This window comes from Alligator mississippiensis, chromosome 1 (genome assembly GCF_030867095.1).
Source record: "Alligator mississippiensis isolate rAllMis1 chromosome 1, rAllMis1, whole genome shotgun sequence".
Classification (NCBI taxonomy): Eukaryota; Metazoa; Chordata; order Crocodylia; family Alligatoridae; genus Alligator; species Alligator mississippiensis.
Genome location: NC_081824.1, coordinates 120,614,148 through 120,631,144, shown reverse-complemented (window position 1 = coordinate 120,631,144; position 16,997 = coordinate 120,614,148). Strand labels below are relative to the sequence as shown.

General features: G+C 40.6%; 1 protein-coding gene across 13 annotated transcripts in view; it reads left to right on the top strand.

Annotated features, from left to right (window-relative positions):
• REPS1 (RALBP1 associated Eps domain containing 1) overlaps positions 1 to 16,997 on the top strand; it is a 97,176-nt gene that overhangs the window by 1,242 nt on the left and 78,937 nt on the right. The window lies entirely within an intron of this gene.

The following is a 16,997-nucleotide window of genomic DNA, read 5'->3' as shown; positions in this document are numbered from 1 at the left end:
GATGGAATTAGGCTGCAGGGTCCCACGCTGCCTCAGCCTAGCCCCATGCTCTGGGGTTGAGCCCTGGGCTGTTCTGCGTGCCTGATCCAGCAACAGCTGTGGCCTGTGGAGCTTTCCACGGACTCATGAGGAACTCCACAGGCAGCGTGATGCAGCAGTGGGGGCTAAGTGACCTTGGTTAAAAAGCATGTTGGTTCCTTGAGGTCATGATCAAAGGCTTTCCAGGACTAGCATTTACATAAGGAATTGTGACTCCATCAGTCAGAAATACTCATAGCTTGCAAGCACGTGGTCACCTTTTTATTGTATTTTAATGTCTCTTCCCCTTCAGACATGGATTGCTGTGCATTTAAGTCCAGTGGTAGTGCTCTTCTTTTGAGACTAGTTTAGTTGAAACAGACAGACTCGCAGCCAGTTTTTTTCCAAACACAGGTCAATGTCCTACCTAATTTGTTTCAGATGTGGTAACTATTCTCTTGCAAAGTAATGCATTTTTAGAAGAAGAAGAACTGTAAACTGCTGAAAGGATTTTACACACCTGAAAGGATTTGAAATTAACTGTATTAATGAAGAAAAAGACTGACTTGCCGCTTCAGAGATTGCTGTGAAAAGTATCTGGTCAGTGTGTAGTCAAAGCAGAAAGTGGGAGAAACATTTTATAAGAAATGAGGGGGAAGAAAAAGTACAAAGAAAATGTAAATACCATTACATGCACATATTCATCTGGAATACCATGTGCACAGATGTTATAAAAAATCTGGAACTTGTGGGATTGATTTAGTTGCATCTTCTCTTCATGTGTCTTGCCCACAAACCTGCTGGTTGCAGTTTGAGGGGACAGACCTTCCCTTTGAAGACTTATTCTGCATCTTTCTGTTTGTTTTTCTTGTCTTCAACAGAGAATGGTTTGTTCATAACTCCTACCTCCAAGCTGCAACCACAATTAAAAGACTTCCTGCACAGTTAAGGTTACTATACACAATGTATGACAAAGCAGCAAAACCCAGGGAAATTAAGCTATCTAATGGATACGTATGCTTTAATTCTCCACATACCTTGTCATTGCAACAGTAAACATGCCATGGACCGTGCACTGCAACATAATCCTCTAAGGATGCTAGCCTTTCATTATGTCCTCTTAATTCTCCCTATATACATAACCTTTAACTTGGTGGTTTTCTGTGAGCTCCTTTTAATGGTGTTGTGTAATATTAGCGCAGTCAGGTGTGCAAACACCTACACTTTAGGGTTGTTGGTTGTAGCTGTGTTGGTCTAAGGACATAGGCAGACAATAATTTAGTCGGTCTAATAAAAGATATCACATCTACCCAAAGAACCTTGTCTGCCAAACACCTACACATGATTCAGAAGAGATCAAAGGGTTTCATATGGGAATCCATAGTGTAAAAAGACATCTGGACATGTTGTAGACTTTTTGAGTTCTCTCTAGAGGGAAATTTTACTATTTTTCCATAGGAAAAAAAAAATGAGCGCAAAGAGGTGTCACTTTTCTAAGGGGTGCTTTGAATTAAGCAAGGGGTGCCTTGGGTTTCAGAAGATTGAAAGCTATTTTTTTATTAAGCTAGCAAGGGAACTACACAAGGATAATTGTAAAATCCTAAAACAGAGGGGAAGCGAGTGTGGGATAACATCCCTGACAACTGCTTCACAGTGAATTTGTCTGGGTATCTTTAAGGTGGGTCTCAGACAAGTTGGTAAAAGGGAGAACTGATACCACTTAGCTCCATGTACATGTGAATGGCATTCAAAAGGCAAGGTTTCTTGTTGTTGGGGGTTTTTCTTTGGATTTGTCCAGGCCAGTGGGCCTTCCCCTGCAGAGTTGACTCACTGTGAAGCACTGATGCTTAGTATCTAAGGAAAGCACAGGAGCCAAAAACTTCATCTGCATTCATTAGTGAATTTAAGGGCTAATTCTGTGATAATCACAGAATAGTTGCTTTGGCTAGAGACAATACCAGTTTCTTCTCTACGTGATGAGATTGAGAGGGAGTGCGCTGACTGTATGCAAGGATTTTACCTCACTTTGTTTAACCTACATTCTTAGTAGTCCCCCTATTTGCCTGCATGTGAAAGTCTGTTGTTGAAACGTCGAGAACCAGATTTACATTTTATAAAAATCAAAATTGAGACTCTGAAGAATGTATCACAGTTTACTGTGAAGCAGTTGTCAGGGATGTTGTTATATCCCACCCTCACTGCCCCTCTGTTTTACAATTTTTTTACAATTAATTTTGTGAAGATCTATGGCTGTTCTTTGCATCCATTGACTAGATGTTTTATGTTTATATCTGGTTTCCTTACACACAACTTCCTAAAACTGACTCTTAGAACATAACATTTTTTTTCTTCAAGACTGAAGCCAAATATAAGGAGCTGAGTGGGAAAACTTACCCCACCATTTTTTGATGGGCACATGTTTTCATATAGCTTGAATAAGACAGGCTATATTTTAAAATCTCCTTAGAATTCCATTAAAGGAAAAGTGGAATTAAAGTCTCAATTGAAGTACTTTTAATAGAGGTGTGACACACACTAATTTGCTGAACAAAAGGACACTGATAAATTAAGTTAGTAAGGTGCAGAACTTTATACAAATTAAATTTTGTGATGAATTAGAACATGAAACAGCAAGAGACTTTATTTTTCTAAGAAGAAAGGTATAGTCTGTTTTTAGTGCATCTCTGTTCTGATATTAGAGAGATTTAGTTGATGCCCTGCCCTGCTTTGTTCTGGTATTGAAATGCATACAACCAGGCCTTTATGATTGTTCCTTTATTTTGTTAGGCTGATACTTAAATATATTATTATGCTAGTCTGATATTAATAGATACCGTTCTCTCTTGCAAGCTTAATGCACCTTGTTTTTGGGAAGGCAGAATGAAGAGAGAGTTTTCCAGAGTTATGGCTGCATGGAACAGAACCTAATCTTCAGCTTGCTTACCTTGTGTTTCCTACAGCTTTAACCCTTTCACAGCTGAACTGTCAGCAGCTCTTGACAGCTCAAGCAAAAGCTGAAACTGTAGCTGTTGCTGAAGAATGAACTAAACGGGTGGATCTGGGTTTTTGGAAAAAGTCTTAGGACAGTGAAATAGGAGAAGAGAGACCAGGAGTAGCCCACAGACAGCCAAATTGCTGAAGAAAGGATAGCTGGATTAGTGGAATATCAAAATCATAGAAAAGATGAGGGTTAACACCACTGGAATGAAGAACAGTTGTAATGAGCTGCAAAGTTAATAGACTCTCTCAACACTGCCTGAACAGAAACACCAGTACTGCTGCCCCACTATTAGTTCTAAGTTTTGAGTGGAACTGGAATGAAAGTAGGTACTAAACCACTGCCCCATACCCATAACTCAGCCACTGGCCTCCTTGCAGCTGCTGAAGGGAAGAGAAGGAAAAGCAGCAGCTGCCACTTTTACAGCATGTCCACTCTTCTATTCTGAGCAGAAAAAACAGGTTTCACCACTTAAGGTGACTAATTTTTTGGGAGCAAAAGGGGGAGTGTGTGTGTGTGTGTGTGTGTTTTATTCAGAGAGAACATCTCTTGGAAAGGGAAGCAATTGTTTTGAAGCTTTCAGTGCTGCATTTGTACAAGTTGTATAATTATAGACCATTTTATGAATTTGCACTGAATTTCTCTTACTATATCATGAGAGAGCCCTAGAATTTAATTTACAACACTTAACTAGTCTGAAGTTACTGTTTATGACACTCCTGAAGTTATAATGGTGCAAATGATCTTGTTGCAGTGTACTATTTACTTTCTTCTTTTAATGTTAAGTAAGCACTTTTACACCATAGAATCATAGAAAATTAGGGTTGGAAGGGACCACAGGAGGTCATTTAGTCCAGCAGTTCTCAACCTTTTTTGTAACAGGACCCATTTGTAAACATGATGGCCATTCCGGACCCAGTGCTCCTCACTTGCAACCTGCTGCCCCCAGGTCCCAGCTCCCCAGTGTGTGGGGTGGGTGGGGAGGGGTCCCAAGCAGCCCCTTGCAGGTTACTGTCCTATTGAATAATACAATTTCATGTTATTGTCCTCTTGAATAATTCACAGTAGAGATTGGAAGTGTACACTTGGAACTGAGTAAGGAAAATGAAAATATTATCTGTCAAATGGTATCTTAGTACTGTGGTTAGTACATCTGTAGCTTCTCTCTCTACTGCTTTAGGTTTTAAATTTTAATTTTGTGATGTAGACTTTACTAGAAACAAAAGGCATTAAGGCATGAGTTGAAGTAATTACATATTTCAAAATAAAATTTGTCTAAGAGGCTTTTAAAGTTGATTTCTAGATCTGCCTTTAGGAAGCCTTGTTTGCTTGTATAGACTACCATATATCAAAACCTGATTTAAAAAAAAAAAAAAAGCTGAAAGCAAGTATTTTTTTTGCACAGATGGGGACCTGCTGTGAAAATATTTCCCTGGAGATAGACTGCAATTTACTAACACAGAAGAAGCAATAAAATGTTAACTGCAAGTGAAAACTGAGCTGAAGTGTCAAGTGCCTCATCTAGAGAAAGCAAGCAAGGGTGTGTTTGTGCGCATGTGTGTACAGGATGCTTTTAGGTATAAACCAAAACTTCAAAATGCTGTGAATGTCTGTTTACTCAGTGCCTGATCCTGTTTTGATTGATTCCACTGAGTGCTTTACTGTTCTCAGTAATACCACATTCAGATCTAGGACCTCTGCTGTAGTCTTAAGCACCTTTTTTTAGCTGGAAGTCTCCTTTTAAAGCTTTTTCATTTGGTGATACAGGGGTATGGTACCACTTTCTTTAAAATGGCCACACTTGCCCCCCTCCCAAGTTCCAAGTAATTCTCTCAAGTTCTAAATCATTTGGATAGCAATCATGTCCTTCCAAAACATTTCCCTTCCTTAATATTATAAGTAAGGCTTGTGATATTTAGGTTTTTTTATATATTTCATGCCTCAGTGTGCATTTGGGCATAAACCCAGCTTTCTTTTTGTAAGTTATCTTCCAATAAGTTTACGTCTACTGAATATCTGCAAAAGTATAGTAAATTAGTGCATTTGTTCAATATTGAACCAAATGACCAATTTATAAGATGGAAAGCAATACTTTACCTTTAAAAATTTCTTTCAAGCTGGGCAACTAAAGCCCAACAAATCCTTAAATGAACATTTACAATACAAGTATCAGAGACATGCATAATCAGGAATATGCTTGAGTTCACTTCGCTTTACCTTGGGCTTTGGTAAACAGGATGCATGTTGTAAAGCATAAGTACAAAAAAACTATTGTCTCTGAATATACAGTTAGCAACATCCAGCATGTGAAAGGTATGCAAAGTTATGAATTTAATTCATTGTTACAATAGAATGCCTTTCTACTTAAGATCATAGAAAACTAGGGCTGGAAGGGACCTCAAGAAGTCCAACCCCTTGCTTGAAACAGGACGGTCCCCAACTATATCATTTCAGCCAAGGCTTTGTCTAGCCAGGTCTTAAAAACCTCCAAGGACAGAGATTCCACCATCCAAGTAACCTGTTCCACTACTTTACTACCCATCTTGCGAGACATTTTTTCCCCAATACCTAACCTAAACTGCCCTTGAGACCTGCAACTTTAGACCATTGGCTCCTTGTTCTGTCATCTGCTGCCACTGAGCACAGTCTACTTCATCCTCTTTGTCCCCCCCCACTTCAGGAAGTTGAAGGCTACTGTTAAAATATCCATGCCCCCCCCTCCCCCCCCCCCAAATCTACTCTTCTCCAGACTAGAAAAGTCCAGTTCCCTCAGCCTTTCCTCATAAGTCATGTGTCAGCCCCCTAACCATTTTCTTTGCCTTCCACTGGCCTCTCCAATTTCTCCACTTCCTTTCTCTAGTTGGGTCCCAAAACTGAACACAGTACTCCAGATGTGGCCTCATCAGTGCTGAATAGGAGTGGGGAAAAAAAAAAAAATCACTTCCCTCGATCTACTGGAAATGCTCTTACTAACACAGTCTAGTATGCCTTTAGCCTTCTTGGCAATGAGAGCACGCTGTTAGCTCATATTCATCTTATTGGCCACTGTAATCTGAGGGTCCTTTTCTACAGAGTTGCTGCTTAGCCAGTTGGTCCCCAACCTGTACCAGTACATGGGTTTGTTCTATCCTAAGTGCAGGACTTTGACACTTCTCCTTATTGAACCTCATGACATTCCTTTTGGTCTAATTCTCCGATTTGTTAAGGTTGTTCTAAATCCTAGCCCTACCCTCCAGCATAATCACTACTCCTCCCAACTTGGTGTCATCTGCAAACTTGCTAAGGGTGCACTCCATCCCATCTTCTAGATTGAACAAAACCAGCCCTAGGACCGAGCTCCGGGGCACACCACTTGATACCAGCTGCCAACTAGACTTCAAGCCACTGACTACTACACTTGGAGCCTGATGAGCCCACCAGTTTTCTGTCCGCCTTACAGTCAATTCATCCAACTGGTACTTTTGCTCTGCAACAATAATGCACTTAATCTGCTTCTTTACTCATACTAGACTCACTTCTTAAGTTCTGTGTACTCACCTGAGTTCCGAGTATTGTCTTGACCAGCAAACATATTCTGCACTGCATAAGTTAGCATTGGAGAAGCCCTGTTATGATCTGGTCCCAGGTGTTAAGTACAATCAATTAGATTTCTGTCTTGAGCAGGTTCAGAGAACATGTTGATTAAGCTATTAGCTGTTTGTTCTGTCCTAATGCTCCCACTACTCTGGGGTTTTTTTGGAAAATCTGACAAAAGCCTCGATAGTGTAGCAAAGTGTTTCATTGGGGGTTTTTTGTTTTGTTTTTACACTATTCTTGGTAGTGAAAATGAGGCTTACATTAAAGATTGATGTTTTCCTAAACGGTTTCTGACCACAAGTATTTTGGCAGTCGGTGAAACTGGTCCAAAACTCATACTCTGTTGCCTAATATGGTGAGCTTTCCCTCATAAATATCTAAGCCGAAATGCTTTTTATTATCAATTCTCAACTCAGTGTGAAAATAGCTTTTAAAAACTGACCTGCAAAGGGGTGGGGATTAACAAAGCATCCTAGATATTTGCAACTGGAACAGAATTTTAAGTGTTCAGAAGTGTTCACAGCTTTAGTGTTAATTAGCTGTCGTATACTTAGACTACGTGTTCAAAGTGGTCACTTACATTCACTGTAGTTCTGCCTTCTCTTTTGCTTGAACACGTAACATACTTTCTCTTCTAACATTTAAGTAAATGTCTCATATCCATTGCAAACACTTGCAGTCTGAGATCTTCAACTTGCAGTCTAGTCATTAGTAAATAGTTTCAATTCCAAAGTGTCACTGTCAGTCTATATGGATTTCTAATATTTTACTAGTTTTTAAAATGTTTAAAGTGTAAGATTCCACCTTTTGGCTTCCCAAAACAACAAAACTCTGTGGTACTATAACAGTGGCTGCTGTGAAGGGCTGTAAGTACTTACCATGCAAATTAAGCCTTCATGTGGGAGTTCCCTAGACTTCAAGGAAGTCTTCACTTCTTTACTTAAATTTATTTAAGGAGGTATGCAGCTACTCTTGTTCAGTCAGCCTCTGAGTACCATACATACATTGTTCATGTTCCAGTAGGAGGATCAGACAGACTTATTACTACCCCCCCACACACCCCCGATATCCCTTGAAGGCATTTTGAAATCTGCAATTAATTGCTAATCCAACTATGGCTTAGATCAGCACTTTTTTGGTGACCCACAGACGCTGACTGGTAGGACAAGTTGTCCAAGTGGTTTGGCCCCTGAAATAATCTGTTTATAAAAGAGGTATTTCCAAAATATGCCTTTTTGGTTATTCTGTGCGTTTCTGGGGACTGTCATATGCTAGTAAGAGAGACTTGGAAAATCTGGCCAGAATTTCTGAGGGTTGCTTATCTGCTTTGTTGCATTTCCATCATTTTTGAGAATTGCAGCTAGATGAGCTGCAGGACTTGCTGTTGCTGCATCTTCATAATATTACACCAAATATGCATGTTCTAGAAAACCCTGATTAAAGTTTATTGAAGGATTTTGTGCTCTTAGTACAAAATTCTCTTGCCAGGTTTCAGGGACTTAATGATTACCAGTTTACAATGGGTTTGGAGTCAGCAAAAGAAATGGCGTGTGTCGTGTAACCCTGTTTAATTAGTTTGTTTCCTTATGGCTCTTTTAAGATTATTTTATTCGTAAAGCAAGGTGTTAGTCTTCTGCTGTTGAATGCGTCTGTGCTAGCTACTCACTCAGAAGAACTACAGTTTCTTGAAACATTAAAATACATGGGGACTTTTCAGAGATAACAGGACTTAGTGGCTGCCCATGTTTCCCCATTTCTAGTTTTTCCAACTATTTCATCCCTGGTTGAATGGAAAGATAGGTAGTTTAGATAAAATGGCTTATCATATTATAATGGTTCATGGCCGTTCACTAAAGCAGAGACTGACTTTGTGGGGCCCTTACACCAGAATCTAGCATATTTCCTGAAGTGAGTGCTATACTGATCAGAATGCCACATCCTCCAACAGGAGTGGTGGGGAGGGGAAAACTTAAGTAATTAATTTTCCTAGGGCACTACCATAGCTGGAATAGTAGTAAAGTAACATAACAGATAATCCCCTTCCAGCCTCGGAAAGGTAAAAATGTCCTGCCACATAATAAAGAAGAGCAAGGGATTAGTTTAGCATTAGAGAAGAGATCAAGAGTTGAAAATAAAGTAGCATTCATCATATTGCAGGCAGCCAGAGAATTTTAGACTGCCATGTTATACTCCCAGAACCTTTAAATTAAAGTTTTTGGTTAATAAAGGTATTTTAAACATTTAAAATATGTGCTGCTAATGAGAGCCCTTGAACTCTGACTTAATCATTGAAGACAGTAGGTTTATTCCCCTTATTGTCACCTCACATCACTGATTTCTTGTTTCCCCCCCCCCCCCCCCAACCTCCTTGAGACCTGTTTGTCCATGTAACAGGGTTCTGCTCCAGGCATGGCTATGATGTCCCTGAAGGCCCTGTCCATTTTGCTATCTTTGGGCAATCTCTCCTTCTCCTTGCCTGTCGTGCCTTGATATTATTTATCTTTTAGGAAAAGGGAGGCTGCTCCAGGACTTCCAAAGCCTGGTCTCATTCTTACGAACACAGGTGTCAGTGTTCCTCACCTTAAGGGCCAAGTACATGGTCTCTATAGTCTCCAGTGCACCCTGTCATGCCTCACAGATGTGTCACACCCTGATCAAATCATATCTGCCCCTACAGGCTCCTGGCTTTGTTCATCCTTGCAGCAGCTCCTCTCAAGCTATGGGTACTCTGGCCCCATCTGTTCCTGGCTGTGGCCCTCCTGGCCTTCAGTTTTTCTACTTGAACCTTGGCCCTGCTCCTAGGCCAGTTAAGACCCCTGAGCTCTCAAGCCTTGCCAGCCTTCAGCTGTGGCCTTCTTGGCTGTTGGCTCTTCCTGAGCCCTGACCCCACTCCTAGGTAGTGAGACCTACAGGCACCCTGGCTCTACCTGCTCCCCAGAGCCTCTGGCCCTCTACCCTCTTTCCAAGCCTTCTAGCCCCTGCTTTCTCTCTGGGACCTCCTTAGTCCTTTCTACAAGCCATCAACATTGCTTACCGTAGCTCAGACATTTCTCAGAAGCTCCTCTCTCCACAGCTTTTGGGTGTAGACTGTCTGCCCAGCTCCATCTTATATCCCGATAGCCCAGCCCCTGTAGGCCATGTGACTCCTAATTGCCCTACCACACCTGCAGGCTGCTTTTCAAGCAGCCTACCTCCTCTTAAAGTTGCAGGAGCACTGAGCCTCCTGCTACAGTCCACATTATGGGTAAGTGTTCTCCTCTGAATAGGGAAAACCTGCTGAGCTTTCCAGCTAGGCATGCAACTCTAGATCAGTTGTGATTTGTTAGACTTGGGTTTCTCTGTTTTAACGTTACAGATTTTAGCAGGGAGGGGAAACTATCTGAACAGTTGAGATTTAGGGTCTTGTTCTAGAGCCAGGTCGTGCTCCAAAACAAATTTACTTTCTCCTTTCCCTTGGCCAGTGCTTCAAGTGTCAGAAGAGGGGTACTTGTCACCGAAGCTGTCTGAGGAGCTAGTGTCCCAGTTGAGTTCCTCAGATTGCTTCCACTGCCAGTGAAGCACTTGTAGTGAAACCTCTGGGGAGTTCTGCGTAATGAATTGTGGCAAACTATCATACCCAAAATAAAACGTGTTTAAATGCTATGATAGTGTAAGAACTAATATTAGTAGTACTGTTCCAGCCTAACCATGAACACTTGTGTTGGGATAGTTAAACTGCTGTGTTAATGACTTTCTTAACTCTTAAAATTGCCAGAAACCTAATCAGATTTCTAATAATGATCAGCTTTGAAGACTTGCAATCCTTAAACTTTGATAGAGTGCAAAGCCAAGTCACTGAGTGTCTTGTATCTACCTGGTCAATCATGAGACTACACATTAAGCCAGGGCAGCAACTTTATCATAGTGGGTTTAGTGGCTTGAAATGCTGCATTTTCTTCTGTTGTCTCTTTTGGGGCTCAAACTAAATATAATTCCTGGAGCAAACAATACTAGCTGAGCTATTAATAAATGTGTGGAGTTCAGTATTCATATTTTCACCCACTCTTTTATTACTTCAGTACTTCCACAGTTACTGTATAAGAGCATACTACAATGTTAAATGATAGTTCAAGGAATTCATTGTTTTGGCAAGAAAAAATGCCACAGTAGTGTAAGCTATTACTTTTGATTTGATTTGTGTATAAATAATCCAAACAAATGTTAAAAGATGGAGATTTCTTGTGTTTTCGATAATTAGTTTGTTTAATTTGTATTGTAGTTTGAAAAGTCATGAAACTCAGCTACCATTTGCCTGCTAATTGGCCACTAGAAAAATAAGAACATAGAGAGGAGTTCTATTCCCATTGCAATTCTCAGGAGAGAGCCATAGACTTTGAACACACATCTTTAGAAAAGTTTAAATTTTGTTTCGTATGTATTACTTGTGCTGCTTGTCTTTACAATTTTTTAGGTAGTTTTAAATTTAGGAAAAGCCATAGTAATAGTTGCCTGTACCATTGTTTCTCAACCTATGGTATGCATACCCCTGGGGGTATGTGAGACACAGGCAGAGGGGGTACATGGGTACCCCAACACTCTCTCTTGCCCTCTTTTCCTCTCTCTCTCTCTCTCTCACCCCTTCCACCTCTCAAAACTATGGCAAAAAATTTGGTGCACTGCATATTGCGTGGCACTTTAAATTCCCCAGTAATAATTTGGCATGCTGCGCAAAGCCCTCCTAGCTTTGGCCAACATCACCTTTAGCCCAGGTACATACTTGAGTTGTCCACCCCTGGTATAAAAGGTGGCAACCCTATCCACACCAGATCAGGCATCTGTCATATCACGGCCTTATATACGCAGCCCTTCTTCCAACACATGTCACACATTAGTCTGTAAATATAAAATCCCTTGGAAAATTGAGTGTTGGGGTACTTATTAAAATTTTAATAAGTTAAGGGGTACTTGCTACTTAAAAGGTTGAGAAACACTGGCCTATACAACCTGAAGGTAAACTGCTTTAAGACAGGTTTTCAAGCTTTGCAGAGTGGTTGCAAGGAATCTTTTAAGTTAGAAGGTACTACTTTCGTATGACAGAAATAGTGTCCATATTTTTATCATCTTGTGCTTAGGCGTTTTTTGTCAATTTGGGAGCTCTTGGCTGTCAGAGATGTTACCAGGGATCACTGTGTGGAAGTGGTTCTGATCGATCCCCTTAGAAAGTACTAAGCTAACAAGATAGTGCCCTGTACAATTGTTGCCACGCAGTGTCAATAATATCAAATAGGGATGAATTTCTTATCCGTTTCAACCTAGTCCTGTTAACATCTGGAATGTTTCTTGTATTTTGATAGCTCGTGGAATGAATACTCTTTAATACTCAGCTGACTCTTGCTGGACAAGAATGAAATTATGCTGCATTGGAAAAAACACAGTACTTTAGAAAGCAGTTGCCCTTGGGACTACCTACATGGCCCTTTGAACTGATTTTCAGACCTGAACTTGCATAAGGAGTCATGGTTCTGATCTGGCTCCAGTTCCTTTTGATAGTTACTCCAGGAGGACTTTGAGGTTCAAATAATCTTCCTTTTTCCCTGAGGCTTCTTTCTCCCTTTTCATGTGGCTAGCTTTAGGTATAGTTAGCTGTACAGTTATAGACCAAATCTTACCAGGTGACCCACTTCAAGAAATTCAGATGTCAGTAACATACAAGATCTCATCCTTAAAACAGAATGTAAGTTCTTAGCTATTTGCACATGTAAGTTCATAGCTACCTGCACATAAGTTTTTGTGTGCTTTTTTTTGTTTTGTTTTGTTTTTTTAAGTTATAACCAAACTTAGAAAGACGGGTCTTCATAAACTGACCTTTTAAAAACAATTACATTCAGAACAGTTTTCATATCCTCCTGGTCAGATAAGGATCATTCTTTCATCAGGCTAAGAAGGGTGACTTCTATTTTTTTTCCTTGAAGTGAATCAGTTAGATGCAGGTAACTAATCAAGCTACATTATGATCACTACATTCACTGCATAGCTTGTTATATCCTGAGTCTTGTCTGTGTGCTTCAAATTCTAAACTTGGGCAGGGGCCACTGGTATCTTCATGTATATGTACAGTGCCCAAAATAGAAATATTATATATATGCAACATGATGATTTTTGTGCAACACTTATTATATTGTGATGTACCCTATCAACTTGTTTACTCTGTCCAGTAGTTTTCCTGTCTTGGGACTACTAGCATTCTGAATCTGAGTAGTTTTACTAGTGACTGTTAAAACTTACAAAGAATCCTTCCTTTCCTTCCAAAACTCACAGTGCTCAGAATAAGCATATCCTGTGACAATGGCATTTTTTATAAAGATTCTGCTGTACTAGAAATGGGAGCTATGCTGATTTTAAAAGGGAGACTTCTGGTTTCCGTTGCAGGCCCAGTTTTAGAAGGGCCACATTTCTGATCTTTTAAATTATATTTTTATAGCTTTCTTCAAGTGATACACAGTTAGGTAGATGGTATCATATTTACTCAAATATAAAGCAAGGTTCTCCCCCACCTCAATCAGCATGGGGAGGAAAAGCCTCTTGCCTTGTATTCACATATAAAATGGATGGAGGAACAGGCGGCTGTTGCGGCTCTAACTCTGGCCCTGAGCCCGGGGTTGGGGCCAGAATCAGACTCGCAGCAGCTTCCTGCCCCAACCCCCCCTTCCTACCTGCAGCTTCTGCCCCATCCCCTTCCCTGCCCCTTACAGTCAAATGCAGTTCACCTCTGGGCTCTAGCTCGGGTCTGGGGTCTCCTAAACACAGAACACACGGAAACTCCTTCCCGTTCCTGGCCAATCAGTAGTGCAGACCCTGCTGCATTGCCTGCGGAGGCAGTCAGTAGCATCCAGAACTGCAGCATGGCCAGGCAAGGGCTGAGCTTCCACAAGCTGTGTTCCAGGACAGAGCAGCTCTATAAGTGTCTGAGAGTAAGGGGGGGAGGAGAAGAGGCAGAAACGGGGCAGTTTGGGGAGAACGGCGGGGAGGCAGACGGGGGAGTTGGTGGGGGGGGTGTAGGTGGCAGTGAGGCAGGAAAGCTGAAAGGGGAAGAAGTGGATGGGACAGAAGGCAAGGGGGCCACCTGATTTCTCCCCCCCTCTCCCTCACACTTCTTTCCCTGCTGTAGAATTTGGGGGGTGAGACGTCAAGAGGACCTTCTAATGCTTTAGATATACCTAGAAAATTATGACAAATTTTCTGTTTTTTATATAAAGAGAATCTAGTGATGAGGGGGTGTTGTATTGTACTCCAGTAAATATGGTAATTTAGGTACTGGTAAGTATGTTCCTTGCTTGTCAAAAACCATATCTACCTTTTGATTTTGCCACCCTAATATCGCAGTTACCCCAAATGCATACTGATACAATTCTTACATCGTGTTACTCAGTGTGGTCTATTCTGAATTCCAGTGCTTTTGTTGTCTTTATTTCGGATTTGAATGATCATGAACAGTTAAGTAATGGGATATTCATGAATTTGGGATTGTAATCATGTTGCTTTAAAGAGGGAGAGAAACTCTTTTGTATTTTACTTGTGCAGTGCAGAATCCATTGTCAAAGATGAGCACAGACTTCTAAAATGTCACTATTTACATTATAGGTACAGCATGCAATAAAAATGGTCCCTCTGGGTATAGCTGGGAACTCCAGATAGTTCCTCACCACAAAGAGGAACACTACCCTCACTCGTTTCTCTTCTTGGAAGTGCTCCAGTACTGTCGACTTTATTCCTTTGACTGACTCATCTGAAGTTGATATTCTATGACCCAGAGCTTGTGGAATCAACTAAAATTCCCTTGATTATCATGACAACAAATTTAGCATGCCCTACTTCTATTATAAGGTCTTTAAATCTTGCTCACCAGTCTTCCAAAATATATGGCCCAAGACCTGGAAAAACTTTTAGTGGACATCAGCTAGCTAGGGTGGAAAGGATTTGTTGCCATATCCCTTATATGCAAAAGAAACAAAATAGCTGTAGTGTCAACCTGTTTTAAACTTGATATGATTAAATGTTACTTCTTGGTACATTTTGCAAATACATTATGCAAATAGTATTCAGCTAACTAGTATTCAGTTCTTCAGATTTGAATGTCATGAATATTTGCTGAAAGTGTTTTGTGTGTTGGAATTCAAATTCATTAGCGTTAGTATCTTTTGTTTTTTATATCTTTTATACCTTCTACAGAGTACTTTGAAGGTACATAGTCTAAGGACTGAAGAAAAGTTAGCACCTGTCTGAATGTAATGAAAGCAGTGCTGTCATTTTTGTGGAACTGACCCTTTCAAAACACTCTAGCTCCTAGCGTTTTCACGGTTTCTAATAGCATTCTCTTTATAATGTATTAGTCTTTAACCTATCTGCTGTCCACCTTTCCTTTTTAACAGAGTAGCTGGCCTAGTGAATACAGTGAAAGCAGGAGATACGAGATGCTCTGTAAATTTGACAGTCCCCCTTTAGATTCTTCTAAGCAAAGTAGGGAAATATGGTCTAGATCATTGATGCCCAACTCATTTGGCTCCACAGGACTGCATCATCTGGACTGTGAGGCTGGCGTTTGCTAGTACTGTTCATAGCTGCAGGTCCTGGAGCCATGGCGGCCACTGCTCCTCCCACCACCAAATTATTGGCCCCACAGGACAGATGATGTAGCTCTGCTTTGGATCCAGCCAGTGGGGCTCCCCAAAAGTCCAGAAATTTGGTGCCAGAACAAGTTGCAGCAGCACTGATTGCTGCAACCAACAACATTGCCACTGCTTGCCATACTTCCAAATTTCTGGACCTGTAGGTAGCCCTGTGAGCCAGATAACACAGCTCTGCAGACTGCATTTTGGTCACCGTTGGTCTAGATGAAGGGGGTGTACAGCTGCATGGCTCACTGAAAGGATGTACCCTAATAATCAGTGGCTTGCTGTCCAACTGGAATGACATGCAAATGAGGTCCTGCAGGGATCTGTCTTGGGTCTGATACTTAGTATTTTGACAATTTCGTTGACGGATATAAGTATACACTTAAAATTTGATGCCAGGCTGGGAGGGTTGGGCTCATGACAATAATATGAAATCCAGTGAAGCAAGGTCCAGTACTACATTTAGGGGAACTAAAATGCAGAAATACAAAATGGTAGATTACTGCTGCCTAGCCAAGTTCTATAGATGAGAAACTGGGAGTTGTTATAAACTGATAAAGTTAACGTCATACTGTCAAAAGGCCAAAGCGGTGTGGTAATGGAAGTGTTGCATGTAAGATGCAGCTACCCTGCTATTCTTTGCAATGGTGAAATCTCATTTGGAATATTTTGTCCAACTTGGGTGACGCACTTAAACATGTAAACAAATAGGAGCAAGCCCGAAGGAGAAGGACAAAAATAAGAGATTCAGAAACATATTCTGTGTTGGAACTGAGTTTGTGTCAGCTAGGAAATACAGTATTGAGATGATCTGCTAGTTGTGGGAAAAGAAGTCATTGACCTCAGCAGCAACTGTCTAGGAAGACTGTTGTAATCCCTGTCAATGGAGAGATTTTGAAAACAGGTTAGATAAGTATCTGTCAGGGATGTTTTAGATATACTTCATCTTGCCTCTGAGTATGTTATAGACTAGGTGACCTCTTGAGACACCTTCCAGCCCTACAGTTCTGTGATAAGCATGCTAGAGAAGGTTATTTGAGCCATTTAGTTCAATAAGCACTTAATTTTGAGAACCATCTGCCAGTATAACTGTTCAGTGTTCCAGAAACTGAATTCTAAAGCTACTCTGAAACTTTTCTTCCTGAAACGCATGCATTTTAATCAGATTATAACCTAAAATGCTAAACTTTTCAGCGCTCTTTAGCATTTAAGTCGGTTCTTGTCAGTTTGATCATTTTATGCCTCTTCTTCAGCTGAAAGCTCTTTACCCTTATTTATATAATTCCAAGATTGTATTTTTTCACTACTGAAATTTTGCTGTTTAACAGTGCATAACAACACTGCAGTATCATCTTGCAGGAAGTAGTGGGGAGGAGGAGACATGTGGTTGAACAGGTTGGAGCAACTTTTATAATTCATAGTTCTATAAAGTCTCAACGAGACTTAACTCAAACCTGAATTTGTCATTGCATCTCTAAAATGCATAGTGGAACTGGGTACAGATACAGAATTTGCTGTTGTAAAACTTTTTTAGACTAAAACAAGATAAAGGAAATTAAGTGTCTCTTCCTGCAAAGCCTCAAGCAAGTACATAACTTTGTTTCCGTGAATAGTTTCTTTGAGTTGATTTGGACTACCAGTGTTCTTATAGTGAAGAATTTACAAGTCTGCAATCTTAAATCACAGGTTTGAACATAGGTTGTGTTTTTTTCATGCTGGAAAAGAGTATTGGCTAATCCATGCTAGTGTATCAT